Source organism: Schistocerca nitens, chromosome 6 (genome assembly GCF_023898315.1).
Source record: "Schistocerca nitens isolate TAMUIC-IGC-003100 chromosome 6, iqSchNite1.1, whole genome shotgun sequence".
Lineage (NCBI taxonomy): Eukaryota > Metazoa > Arthropoda > Insecta > Orthoptera > Acrididae > Schistocerca > Schistocerca nitens.
Genome location: NC_064619.1, coordinates 410,693,747 through 410,707,832, shown reverse-complemented (window position 1 = coordinate 410,707,832; position 14,086 = coordinate 410,693,747).

Sequence of the window (14,086 nt, the reverse complement as noted above, 5' to 3'; positions counted from 1 at the left end):
AGACCAAGATCTACAAGACAATAATACAACCTGTAGTCTTATATGGAGCAGAGACCTGGACCACCATCCAAAAGATAGAATGCAAACTCTTGACATTTAAGAATGCCATCTTCAGACAGATTTCTGGGCCAGTGAAGGATTGAGATGAGTGAAAGGAAAGAAATAACTGTGAATTGCAGGAGCTATACAAGTCTATGGGCATCGTGGCAGTGATCAAAGAAAGAAGACTGAAGTGGTATGGACACGTAATGCGTCGAGAAGGCCAGATCATCAGGCAGGTAGTGGAGGAAGATACTAGAGGCAAAAGACAACGGGGAAGACCATGACTCCGATGGACTGATCAGGTCAGAGACGTTATGAGTACGCTGGGGCTGTCTGAAGAAGCATACATGGACCGAGGACGCCGGAGGAGGATGTTTGGTGAGGCCAAAGACCGACCTCGGTTTGTGTGCCCAAAGCAGTAAGTAAGTAAGTATCGAAAGCAATAAGGGATATATACGAGGGTTGGAACTTTAATAGTGGCAACTATTTATTTACAGCTCTTACAAAATAGATACGTGTTTCAAAGTTTTACTGACCTTCAAAGTAGTCACCAGCATTGGGTATAACCCGTTGCCAGCGATGTGGAAGTCGTAGGATACTCAGTTGTGTTGACAGAGGGGCGCGGTCTATTGCCCGACGAATTGGTAGCAGTTCTGAAGCGAATGCTGTAAAGTGTTTCCTTCAGTTTAGGAATCGAGTTGAACTCACGAGGGCTTAGGTCAGGGGAGTGCAGTAGGTGGTATAGCACTTAGCAGCCCCATCAGACAAACAAATCAGTAACAGCTTGCACTGTACGTGCTTGAGCATTGTCCTGCAAAATGATGGTCAGGTCCTGCAGAAACTGTCTCTAAGCTGGTCATAGGTTGTGTTCCAAAAATTAGGAGTGCTGTAGTGAATCACGTCGTAGGCTGAGTAGACTGGTAAAACAGGACAGGCGGCGACCAGTGGTGGAACTAACATCAAACTTTAGTGATGGGCAGAGTACGAGTGTGTAACATTTACATGGGCATCTATGAGTCCAGTAGAGCTCGTGTAAGGCACCAAAACGGCCAAGGAGAATCGCATGCCGATTGGAGACGACGTACTCCGCTTCATCACGATCATGCTTCCCGACGGCAGTGGTGCTTTTCAACAAGACAATGCACCATGTCATAAGACCAGGGGTGTGGTCAGTGCACTCTTAATGTTGACGCCCTTGCTTTAAATTTCACTGAAAATTCTTTTTTTGTGTGGTTTAAATCCGCTGCACTTTTATTTTCATTTCCGAGCGCTTACATCTTTTTATTCGTTGTTTTTCCTTATCGTTATTGCGTTTCCTTCTTTCTTCAACAAGCTGAAGTTTTTTTCTGTTACCCAATGTTTCTTCGTTGTTACCTTCCTTGTACCCATATTTTCTGTGATTGTTCTTTTACACAGCTGAACTGCCCGCTATGAAGTTTCTTACCACTGTATCAACAATCTCACAGAATTTCATCATTCCCCAATTGTTCAGGGTTATACTTCCTTAAACATTGATATCTTCCTGTCGATTCTTTGAACTTCAACCTATTTTTCATCAATACTCAAGTTTGATCTGAGGCTATATCTGCTCTGCGTACGCTTTGCAATCCAATATTTTATTTTGAAATCTCTTATTCGCCGTGATATAATTCTGATGGTACGTTCCCATGACTTCATGCCTTTTTGAAGTACTCGTCCTCCTCTTGCGATTCTTGAAATTTATCGCAGAACTTTATAAGTCTTCGTCCCCTCTGATTCCTATTACTAAGTCCGTTTCCTCGTATGTCTCAGTCATATACCGTTTTAAACCCCTATGATTAAAGCGGTTTTATCTCTCCTTATACACCAAATTATCGGTTCAATGACTTCTTATACTCTCTTTACACCTTCTTTTCCATCCTGGCTTTTGTCCTGTTTCTCCATGGGGTCGCATGTTCTTCCGGATATGATATTGTTGGTGGTAGTATGTGGCTGCATCCCCTTCCTGACACCACTACTTTCCCCTGGAACGGAATATAAGTACCCACCTGGCTTATTACAACTGCAAGTGTGAGAGGTGATCATGTAACTAATGCCGGACATTGTTACTATACCTGTATTCACCTTGTTTGATGTGAAAAAGTGCATAAAAACCTGGTCCATGACGGACATCACGCCGGCCCTCGTCCTCAACTCGCTGGGCGGCTACGATCAGTGGCTGGCGCCCTCCCCATGTGCCAGAAGTGAGAGGTTAAAGCTCTAGGCTATCCAGACGCGTCTTGTGATGTCGGTACACAGGATGAGTCACTATTACCACCAAGAATAACTCCGAAAGTATGATAGGAGCTGAGAAGTTTGTGGGACAAAAGTTGCATGGGACAACGAGGGCCATAATATAAAGTTGGCATTTTGCTGATAGTTCGGGTCGCTTCAGAGATATGGAGATCAACGTTTTTCAGAATGAGATGCTATAGCTTGGTACTTATTTTCTGATAGAGGCTATCGAGACGAATCCAGTGATGTGTAACAGTAAGGTCTTTGAATGCCATCGAAAGTCACAAAGGTGGCATGAGCGTCCATTTACAGATGGTGTTCGAAGTGACGACCATTGATATCAATGCAGTGCTGCATTCTTCTTATCACGGAATGAGTGGTATTCCTTATCACATCGGTACTTATCGAAGCACATGCTCTGACATTTCTCTCGCGTATCTTCACATGTAGTTGGAACGTCTTTATAAACAAGTCTTTTACGAATCCACACAAGAAAAAATCCAGAGGCGTCAAGTCTGGGGAACGACCCGGCAATGACACATCTCCTCCGCGTCCAATCCAACGATTTGGAAATTGTCTCTGCAACTCATTTCTAGAATCAGCGAAAAATTTGCCGGAAACCCATCTTGTTGATACCTCATTCTGTTCCTTGTTCCTAAGGGTATTTCTTCCAATGACAGACCTAATGTTTCTTGCAAGAATGTGATGTACTTCCTATCATTAAGATTTCCTTCGATGAAATAGGTGTCTATAACTCTGTCCTCCAGAATCCCTCACCATACATTCACCGCCCACGGGTTTTGGTGTTCAACTTGCAGCAGCCAACATGGACTTTCAGTTGCCCAGTAATGCATGTTATGCAAATTAACATTCCCATGGTTCGTGAATGTTGCCTCATCAGTAAATAAAATCAAATTAAGAAATGTGACATCAATCTGAATCTGAAGTTGAGGCCATTGGCAGAATTCAAAGCGACGCATACAATCCGTACCAGTTAATTCTTGGTGGAGACTGATATGGTAAGGATGATATTTATGGCGATGCAGAACACGAACTACACTACTCATGCTCATGCCAGATTCCCTTACGATTTGAAGCGAACAACACAATGATCTCGAACCACAGTGGCAAGAGTACCAATTTCCGTTTCGTCGTTAGTAACTTTCCTTTGCCGGATATGTTTCCAATGCGTTAAAGATCCAGTTGCTCTTAATTTATCATCACATACTTAAATGTACAACGTGTAGGGTGAGTACGTTGAGGATATCTTTCAGCGTATAAGCCCCTAGCACTCACTGAATTTCGTTGGCCTTCTCCGTAAATGAGAAGCATATCGACTTCTTCTTCGAAGGAATACATCATTCACATTCGCCCGATTCGACGATACTAGTCTTACCGTCCCTATTAGTGTTGTACTGCGAAACCGACGAATGGTGTTTACATTTCAATGGCACATTAGATGGCTACGCCGTATTCGGCGAATATTTACTATTTGCCCGGTATAGGAGAGAGAATTGTCAGAGCATGTGCTTCGATAAGTGCCAATGTGATAAGGAATACCACTCGGTCCATGATAAGAAATTGCAGCACTGCATTGATATCATTGGTTATCAATTCGAACACCCTCTGTAAATGGACGCTCATGCCGCCTTTGTGACCTTCGTTGACCTTCAAAGACCTTACTGTTACACATCATTGGATTCGTGTCGATAGCCGCTATCAGAAGATAAGTTCCAAACTATAGCATCCCATTGGAAAAAAAACACCAAAGCTGACCTTCATATCTCTGACGTGACCCCACCCTGCAACGAAATACCAACTTCATATTATGGCCCCCGTTGTCCCACGCAACTTTTGTCTCTCAAACTTTTCAGCTACTATCATACTTTTGGAGTTACTCTAGGTGGCAATAGTTAGTGACTCACCCTGTATATATCTGAGATATCATTCTAAGGTTTGAATGTGATGTGAGCAAATCGAATCACTGAACTGTTCACATTCATATGAAGATGGTATCCGAAAGAACAGATACCATTGGTGATCCAGCAGCTCTCGAAGGCTGAAATTACGATTAAATATAGACCTTTAGCTGCTTACAGGCGTCGACAAATATCAACGGGGACGTTGGAAATGCGTGCCCCGACCGGTACTCGAACTCGGGATCTTCTGCTTAAATGCAGACGCTCTATCCGTCTGAGCCACCAAGGACACAGAGGATAGTGCCACTGCAGGGACTTATCTCTGGCACGCTCCCCATAAGACCCACATTCCCAGATTACTGTCGACACACTACGTTTGTATTACCCCTGCCCACTATACTCATTACTCGCGGTCGTCAATCTACCGATTCCCGTAAGAGTTCAGGCAAAGTGAGAGCTTCCGCTCAGTTGATATTTATCAACGCCTGTAAGCAGCTAAAGATCTGAATTAAATCGTAATTTCATTGTTCATATTCACTCTTCGCGCAGCCTTCCCGCTCATATCGTTATCCTGCTCCGGTTGCATAATTTTCTACTGTTCTTGGGATATTGCCCTTGTGTACAGAACTGAAACTTTGACCACGAGAAAGGAAGGTAGAAAACGGTTAGAAGTTGTCGTAATGCACACATGGCGCCAATGGAAAAAATGAAATAGGTAATGTGGTAAAGAAACAGAAGAGACTGGGAGGAAAGGGCAATTATTTAATGTAGATAAAGGAATCCGAGTGGGTATCTATCCCGAAAGTAGGACACAATGTTTAATACCGTTAAAGCACAACATGTAAAGAGGAAAAGAAGGCGAGGATGGAAGATGACTCAGATCCCGGGCGATTAGCTTCAGCCGGCCTTGTCCGCAGCTCGTGGTCGTGCGGTAGCGTTCTCGCTTCCCACGCCCGGGTTCCCGGGTTCGATTCCCGGCGGGGTCAGGGATTTTCTCTGCCTCGTGATGGCTGGGTGTTGTGTGATGTCCTTAGGTTAGTTAGGTTTAAGTAGTTCTAAGTTCTAAGGGACTGATGACCTCAGATGTTAAGTCCCATAGTGCTCAGAGCCATTTGAACCATTTGATTAGCTTCATGACAACAAGCTGGAGAAGAAGCGATCGAGCACAAAAAAGTGGAGACAAAAGCACACGCTTATGACAGAGAGTGTATATACGAGTACAGATGTATAACGCCAAGATGTAGAGTGTGTGATGTGTTGACAAACAGCGAGAGGCAACTTGAGGCAGTCACCGCGGCGCGCCCACGCGCGGCCAGTGCGTGACGCGGCTGGACCAGCTGTGGTGGGCGGAGCCTGCCAGCAGTCTGGCCTCTGCAGCTCGCCAAACAACACACGACACCTCTGCGACGCTTCAGCCGTGCCGCGTCTCCCAGCGACAAGTTCGCGACGCAACACCGCGCCGGTGAGTGACCTACAGGCAACCCACGCACCTGGCGCTGCCGCTGAGCTTTCGCACTCTCGCTCGCTCCTCTCGCCCACTCACGTCAGTTTTACTTTCATCTTCCCGCCTGTGGGATGCCCTAACCTGTCCTTGACCCTCACTTGTCCCATGCGTGCACCCATCTTCCTCAACTAGTCACATGGTCTACCACAAGTCTTCACACATTTTTATCTACCTCCCCAACTCATCTTGTCGGCGTCCACTACATTCGACGCACATCTGCTCGCCTACCGATCCACTGTTACTATAATCGAGGATATCCAGATGACCAAAGCAGTGTCATCACTATGTATTTTCATAGAGATCTTGGATGCAGGAAATTACTGCTTAAGTACAGGTGTCGGAGTGGGATCATATACATTCAATTTAAACATCCAACCCAAAGAATAGACATCGCACTGATCGAATGCAGGATATATACTACTGGCCATTAAAATTGCTACACCAAGAAGATGCAGTTGATAAACGGGTATTCATTGGATAAATATATTATACTAGAACTGACATGAGATTACATTCTAACGCTATTTGGGTGCATAGATTCTGAGAAATCAGTACCCAGAAAAACCACCTCTGGCCGTAATAACGGTCTTGATACGCCTGGGCATTGAGTCAAACAGAGCTTGGATGGCGTGTACAGGTACAGCTGCCCATGCAGCTTCAACAAGATACCACAGTTCATCAAGAGCAGTGACTGGCGTATTGTGACGAGCCAGTTGCTCGGCCACCATTGACCAGACGTTTTCAGTTGCTGAGAGATCTGGAGAATGTGCTGACCAGGGCAGCAGTCGAACATTTTCTGTATCCAGAAAGGCCCATACAGGACTTGTAACACGCGGTCGTGCATTATCCTGCTGAAATGTAGGGTTTCGCAGGGATCGAATGAAGGATAGAGCCACATCTGAAACGTAACGTCCACTGTTCAAAGTGCCGTCATTACGAACAAGAGGTGAGCGAGACGTGTAACCAATGGTACCCCATACCATCACGGTGGGTGATACGCCAGCATGGCGATGACGAATACACGCTTCCAACGTGCGTTCACCGTGATGTCGCCAAACATGGATGCGACCATCACGATGCTGTAAACAGAACCTTGATTCATCCGAAAAAATGACGTTTTGCCATTCGTGCACCCAGGTTCGTCGTTGAGTATACCATGACAGGCGTTCCGTATTACTCTCCTGAACCCACCAATTCCATATTCTGCTAACAGTCGTTGGATCTCGACCAACGCGAGCAGCAATGTCGCGATACGATAAACTGCAATCGCGATGGGCTACAATCCGACCTTTATCAAAGTCGGAAACGTGATGGCACGCATTTCTCCTCCTTACACGAGGCATCACAACAATGTTTCATCAGCCAACGCCGGTCAACTGCTGTTTGTGTATGAGAAATCAGTTGGAAACTTTCCTCATGTCAGCACGTTGTAGGCGTCGCCACCGGCGCCAACCTTGTGTGAATGCTCTGAAAAGCTAATCATTTGCATACCACAGCATCTTCTTCCTGTCGGTTAAATTTCGCGTCTATAGCACGTCATCTTCGTGGTGTAGCAATTTTAATGGCCAGTAGTGTACTACAGTTCCGTTTCACCTCAAATAGTGCCATGAAGTGACACGTCTTTATCATTAAACCACTGGACTCGTAAATCCTCATCTGAGATATTATTCTAAGGTTTCAATGTGATGTGAACAATCCAATCACTGAACTGTTCATATTCATATGAAGATGGTATCCGAAAGAACAGATACCATTTGTACTTGTATTAGCATGTTTGCGTCGTCTTCGTTATTGCTCTCCCATTTTTTTTTTAATACAATGCGTCCCTGCGGGTATGGTCAGTATTCACTGATACGACAGGAATGATCATTTGAAGCAAAAAGTCTTGTAAAAGTGGGCTCTAAAATACATACATCAAGAGTTGTGATTACGTATTCATCTTCGATACTGTGAAACAAATCTCTTCTACTTCAAACTCTTTGCTTTCCATATTTCGAGAGGTATACGCCAAAACAAGAAACGAAGTCAGGTAACCACGGCCTCTAAAGAGTTATGAGAGCTTGTTCACCTTCACTGCTGTGAAACACATCTCTTCTACTGAACAAGTACGTCTAAGGCGCTGCAGTCATGGACTGTGCTGCTGCTCTCGGCGGAGGTTCGAGTCCTCCCTCGGGTATGGCTGTGAGTGTTTGTCCTTAGGATAATTTAGGTTAAGTAGTGTGTAACCTTAGGGAGTGATGACCTTAGCAATTAAGTCCCATAAGATTTCACACACATTTGAACATTTATGAACAAGTACTCATAGGTCTTCGGGTATGCATTTTGGAGCCCATTTCTAACAGACTTCTACTTCGAATGATCATCCCGAGCATGTCACTGAATCTTGACTAGTCCTCCAAGGACACACTGCGTAAATGCTAGCAAGTCAGGCAACAAAGGAGAATAAAATTCATTTCCTTTCGTGCAGTGTGTACTATATTCATGATTTGTGTCAACTAAACTAATTTGGAAGATCATCGATCCCGAACATTGATAACTGTGTTCGGGTGATAGTCCACCAAAAACGTTGATTTGTTACCAATGATGATCACATAACAAGTGTTCGTAGGGACCAGGTGTTACTTGCTGGCCCGTAAGGCAATGAAGTACAAGATGCAATCTTACCATATACAGATATCGCGAGAAAATCCTTGAGAAAACCTAATGACAATATTATCGTCTTGCTCACTTAACGTAACTCTCAATTCCAGCATCACAACATACACAACTATCAACTGTCAATAATTGCCGACAATTGTGATAAAATATATCTATATGTAGTCTCTCTAAATTGAGTTAACTACGCGGTATTCAGTGGCACATCACTTCCAGCAGAATTTTTTGTGTTAGAATCCAAAGTTACATGCACAATCATGAGCTGGGTTGTCCATATTCGCAACTACGAATACATTTCGTGTATTTCACAACACCTGCAGTCGCTGCAGTGCTTGTTCCTTCGGACGTTCATGCATGTTCGAAGGAACATTGCATCGTACTTTGGTGCAGCACGGCAATGCAGCATCTAATCCAATGTTAATTTTCGAGAGGATTCAGTACGTAGTCCTTCGTTCAGCTCACTTACCGTCTTTCGAAGACCAAGGATTCTCTGCTAATTCGTCACTCTCGAGACGCAGTCTTGTGGGAATTGTATAGAATAAAGGAGACACAAGATGTGTGAATGCATTGTTACATTAAAGTATGGGTTGTTCATAAAAAAACTGTTACATTTATCAGTTTTAATAGTATGAACTCTAACAGCTGTAAATTGTTTTTTCAAGCTCGTTGTTAAAGAGTAACTCAAACAGTTTTAGATAAGAACATGCGCAAGTATTGCTCTGTTGTTTTCCCGCTTCAACGCCAAATACGCAAAAGGCGACGTCTGGGCGTCATGCGTTTTGTGTTCTGCAGTTTGCTAAGAGTGACTCTTTAATTTCAGTCCAATGTGCGTCTCGTTTAAAGTTTGTGACCCCCATGCCGTAAAACATTCGCCGGTAGTATAGCCAATTCGATACGACAAAATATAGCCTATGTACCAAAGGTAAAACAGAGGACGACCAGAAGTGTCAGAAGAGGATGATGACTGTGTCAGGACATCTTACATTTATAGTCCTATGAAGTCTGTTCGGAAATTAAATCTCGACTTCTGTTGCCAAAGGCAACACAGCCTTACAGGTTACAACAGATATATACTTCAAAGCCAAGTGAAATTATGTAAGTTATAACATTACACGTGAGGTATTGCAGTGCGAAGAGGACTTTCTTGATCCTGTCGTGTTGAATAATGAGATAACTTTCCATCTGATTGGGACATTTTAACAGATAAAGTCTCCATTCCGGCATTACCTAATAAGTTACCAGAGCTGAGACGCAGAACTGAAGAAGCCATTCCTTACAGTACTCCGGATTTATTAACCCAAGGGTTGGAGGAACTGCATTTTAGGTTGGCTGTGTGCCATACACTGAGGTGACAAACGTCATGGAATACCTCCTAATATCGGGTCAGACCGCTTTTTGTCCAGCGTAGTGTAACAGCTTCATGTGACATGGATTAAACAGTCATTGGAAATCTACAGAAATATTGAGCCATGCTGCGTCTGTAATAGTCCACAATCGCGAAAGTGTTGCCGGTGTACGATTTTGTACACGAACTGACCTCTAGATTACGTCTCATAAATGGTCGATGGATTCATGTCGGGCGACCTGGGTGGCCAAATAATTCCCTTGAATTATCCAGGATGCTCGTCAAACCAGTTGGGGACAGTTGTGAACCGGTGACATTTTTGGGTACATGAAGTCCTTGAATAGCAGGAAATGGCCTTCAAGCAGCCGAACGTAACCATTTGCAGTCAATGGCCGGTTCACCTGGACAAGAGGACCCAGTCGATTCAACGTAAACACCGCCCACACCATTAGGGAGCTTAGGGAGCCACCGCCAGATTGCACAGTTCCTTGACAACTTGGAACCATGGCTTCGTGGGGTCTGCATCAACTCCCGAATCCTACCATCAGCTCTCACCGACCAAAAAGGTGTCTCATCTGACTAGGCCACGATTTTCCAGTAGTTTAGGGTCCAACAAATATGGTCACGAACTCAAAAGAGGTGCTGCAGGTGATGTCGCCTACTGCCGTAGCCCATTAACCCCAAAATTCGCCTACCTGACATAACGGATATATTCCTCGTACGTCCCACATTGATTTCTGCGGTTATTTCAAGCAGTGTTGCTTGTCTATTAGCACTGACAACGCCGCTGCTCTCGGCCGTTAAGTGAACGCAGTCGGCCACAGCGTTGTCCGACGTGAGAGGTAATGCTGAAATTTGGTATTCTAGGCACACTCTTGACGCTGTGGATCTAGGAATACTGAATTTCATAACGATTTCCGAAATGGAATGTCCCAAACACTAGCTCCAACTATCATTCCACATTCAGACTCTGTTAATTGCCGCTTGCGGGCATAATCACATTGGAAATCATTTCACATGAATCACCTGAGTGCAAATGACTGCTCCACCAACGGACTGCCTTTCCATACCTTGTGTGCGCGATACTAGGGCCATCTATACATGTGCATATCGCTATCCCATGAATTCTGTCACCTCCGTATATAACTGAAGGTGCACATATTGAAGATTTGTAAGAAAAACTACGTTAGTTTAATTTCATTTTGATGTTTGAGTTGGCCGGCCGTTGTGGCTAAGCGGTTCTAGGCGCTTCAGTCTGGAACCGCGCGACCGCTACGGTCGCAGGTTCGAATCCTGCCTCGGGCATGGATGTGTGTGATGTCCTTAGGTTAGTTAGGTTTAACTAGTTCTAAGTTCTAGGGGACTGATGACCTCAGATGTTAAGTCCCATAGTGCTCAGAGCCATTTGAACCATTTGATGTTTGAGTTGTATGTACCATTGATACTGGGACATACTTTTATGGACTCCCCGCGTTTCTTCTCCAGTAGACTGTTGCATGGGAGCAGAGTGCTGTGGTATCCAGCACCTCACAATATGACACAAGCCCCTCTGTATAGTGTAAACACAATCTCTGTCTCAGTGAAACGTTCACGAATTTTGTGATGTTTGTTTGAAGGAAACCCTATCTGAAAGTGAAATTTATAACACAGACGTATTAAAGAAATAGGCCTGCGGATATGTCAGCATTATCCTAAGGTACCCACGACCAGTCACACTTGTACTGTGGTAAGCAGTAAAGATGATTGTGTGAGCTAATAAAAACTTAAAACGTACCACTGATTATAGGGGATGCTTCGTATCGCACACCAACGGAGACAAAGGGAAGGATGGGTAGGGATCTAGGAGGCAAAGGGTAGATATGGTTGAGTTGGTGAAGGAAATGGTTTATATCTTCAATATGGGAAGTTAGATCCCAGGCAATAGGTGGAGGTGTTGGTCAGTGAGGGCTGAAATTCTTTCAGTGGGAGCTTAATGACCAGCTACAATGGGGTGTCCAGAGTTGTTGGGTTTATGGAGCTGGGGAGCATGAGAAGGTGAGTGTGTGAGGTGTTTAGGGGTGAGACGGGAAATGGATTGAAGGGGTAGGTTCTGGGAAGGGCCTAAGGCATTAAGCAGGAATTAGAAGTTATGTTGCATTTCTGGACATACGTAACAACAGTGGTAACACCATTGTCTGCAAGTAGGATGATTAGGTCAGCATTTGTTTTGAGACTGTGTATGGCTGTCCTTTCTTCTACTGAAACGCTGGTGATTCTGGTAAGGGACCTGAGGAAGGGTGGTGAGGGCAAGTTGGAAGTAAGGAATTCCTGGAAGGTTGCCAGGAAGTGTTTAGGTGGAAGGGAGGGGGTATGAACTAGGAGAGTCAGGGTTCAATGTTGCGATTAGATTGACTATGGTTCGAAAGATTGGTGTCAAAGAAGTGTTCCCATTGCAGGGATCAGGAGGTGGAGAGTAGATCATTGACGAGTCCAGCATAGTTCAACTTGGGTGTAGGGCTAAAGATGAGGCCTTTACATAGGACCGAACCTATTGTGGGACTGAGGATCTTAGTCGAAAGGTTAAGTGTTCTGGAGTTGTTCTGAAAAGTTCAGCTAGGTAGGGTCTGGGTGCTATGAGGCGTTGGTGAGGAGGATCACTGTGGGTAGGATAGGGCTTAGATAGTGGAGCCCAAAGGTGGCAGTAGGGTGTCAGTAGATTGGCTAACTTATGAAGGTAATGTCCAGAATTCTCTCCCAAGTGCTCCAGCAAGGGATTTGTTTCAGAGGTGTGATGTATGCAGTAGAGACTGCACAGTAGCATTTCTTGCAGAGGGAGCATAGGTGGTTCTGGAATGTCTGTGCCATGGAGCTGTGTTTCTGCAGTACAAGGTTTGTTAGAGACAGGGACTGGTGAAATCGGAAATGATGATGGTCATTGTTAAATGAGTTGTCGTATCGAGAAAAGAAATTGGTATAATTATGCCATTCAGGGATTCCACAGTTTAGGCAACATTTAAGAATAGGAGGATGTGGGACTGGATTTTAGCCAGGTAAAGGGATAAGTTTCTGAATTGGTGCACAAAGATGTATCAGGGGTTCAGTGTGGCAGGAGTTGCATGAAGAAGTGGAAAATGACATAGGAAAAAGGCAAAAGAAGGTATTAGGTGGTTATGAGGGAACCTCGATAACAGGAAAAGGTGTTTAAAAGTACACAGATATGCACAAGTATGCGAAACTATGCAGAAATGCACAAAAATATGTCCTTCGGAAGCAAGGGAACGTACACCATAGGAATCCAGAAGTGGCGATTGTTTTATGGCCTCTTCTGGAGTTCCTCGTGATAAAACTATGCATTAAGAGGATTGCTTACTGACAACCTAGTGCCAAATGTTGTGCAACTAGTGATGCAATCATTAATCGCTACCTGAGATTCGATTTCGATAATTACGGACATGACACTTTAAAACGAGCTACATGTTTAATGGGAAAGAATTGATGAGGCATCGTGGTGCATTATTGGCACAGTGAAAATGTATTTTGCTTCTTTTGACTTCGTTCAAGTAAAACTTAACTGAAAAATAATCCAAGGTCAAAACACGATTCTCATAGCAGGTACGCACTGTTTCACATGGCATGCGAATGATACGTACCGTGACGAAATACTTAAAATGGTAACTCTTTCAAAAACATTTGGGGCATAATACCGACTGTAAAAAGTTAAGGCGTCTGAACGTACAGCGATTAAACATTCGCGAGCACAGGTTGTTATTTTCAGCCTTCTAATGTCTGAGCGCTAAGTACTGTACAGCGGTAGATGGTCGTGCTCATTATGTCGTTGAACCAACAAGCGATAGTGCTTTGTTCATTATGTTAAAGTGCGTGGTTTCTAACCTGTGGCTGGTGCCGGATACCTCTTTGCTTTGAAAACTATTATGTAGCCAGTCACAAATGCAGTGTAAATTAATGAAATGAGTGTGTTACTACAGATTTGACGTAGCACTATTTAATGAATAACGTCGCTGTTTTGCAGCGTGTTCTTTGGATTGAAAAACTGACACTATTAAAGTGTTGCACATTAGTAGGAGTAGCGCTGTTGTTCAACGTTATTGACATACTGGCATGGTTAAATTGTTAGTCATCTTTGCGTAGTAATTGACGGAATGTAATCGAGTAAAACAGAAGTGATTTCTGGCGTTCCTCAATGTAGTGTTACAGGCCCTTTGCTGTTCCTTATCTATATAAACGATTTGGGAGACAATCCGAGCAGCCGTCTTCGGTTGTTTACAGATGAAGCTGTCGTTTATCGACTAATAAAGTCATCAGAAGATCAAAACAAGCTGCAAAACGATCTAGAAAAGATATCTGAATGGTGCGAAAAGTGGCAGTTGA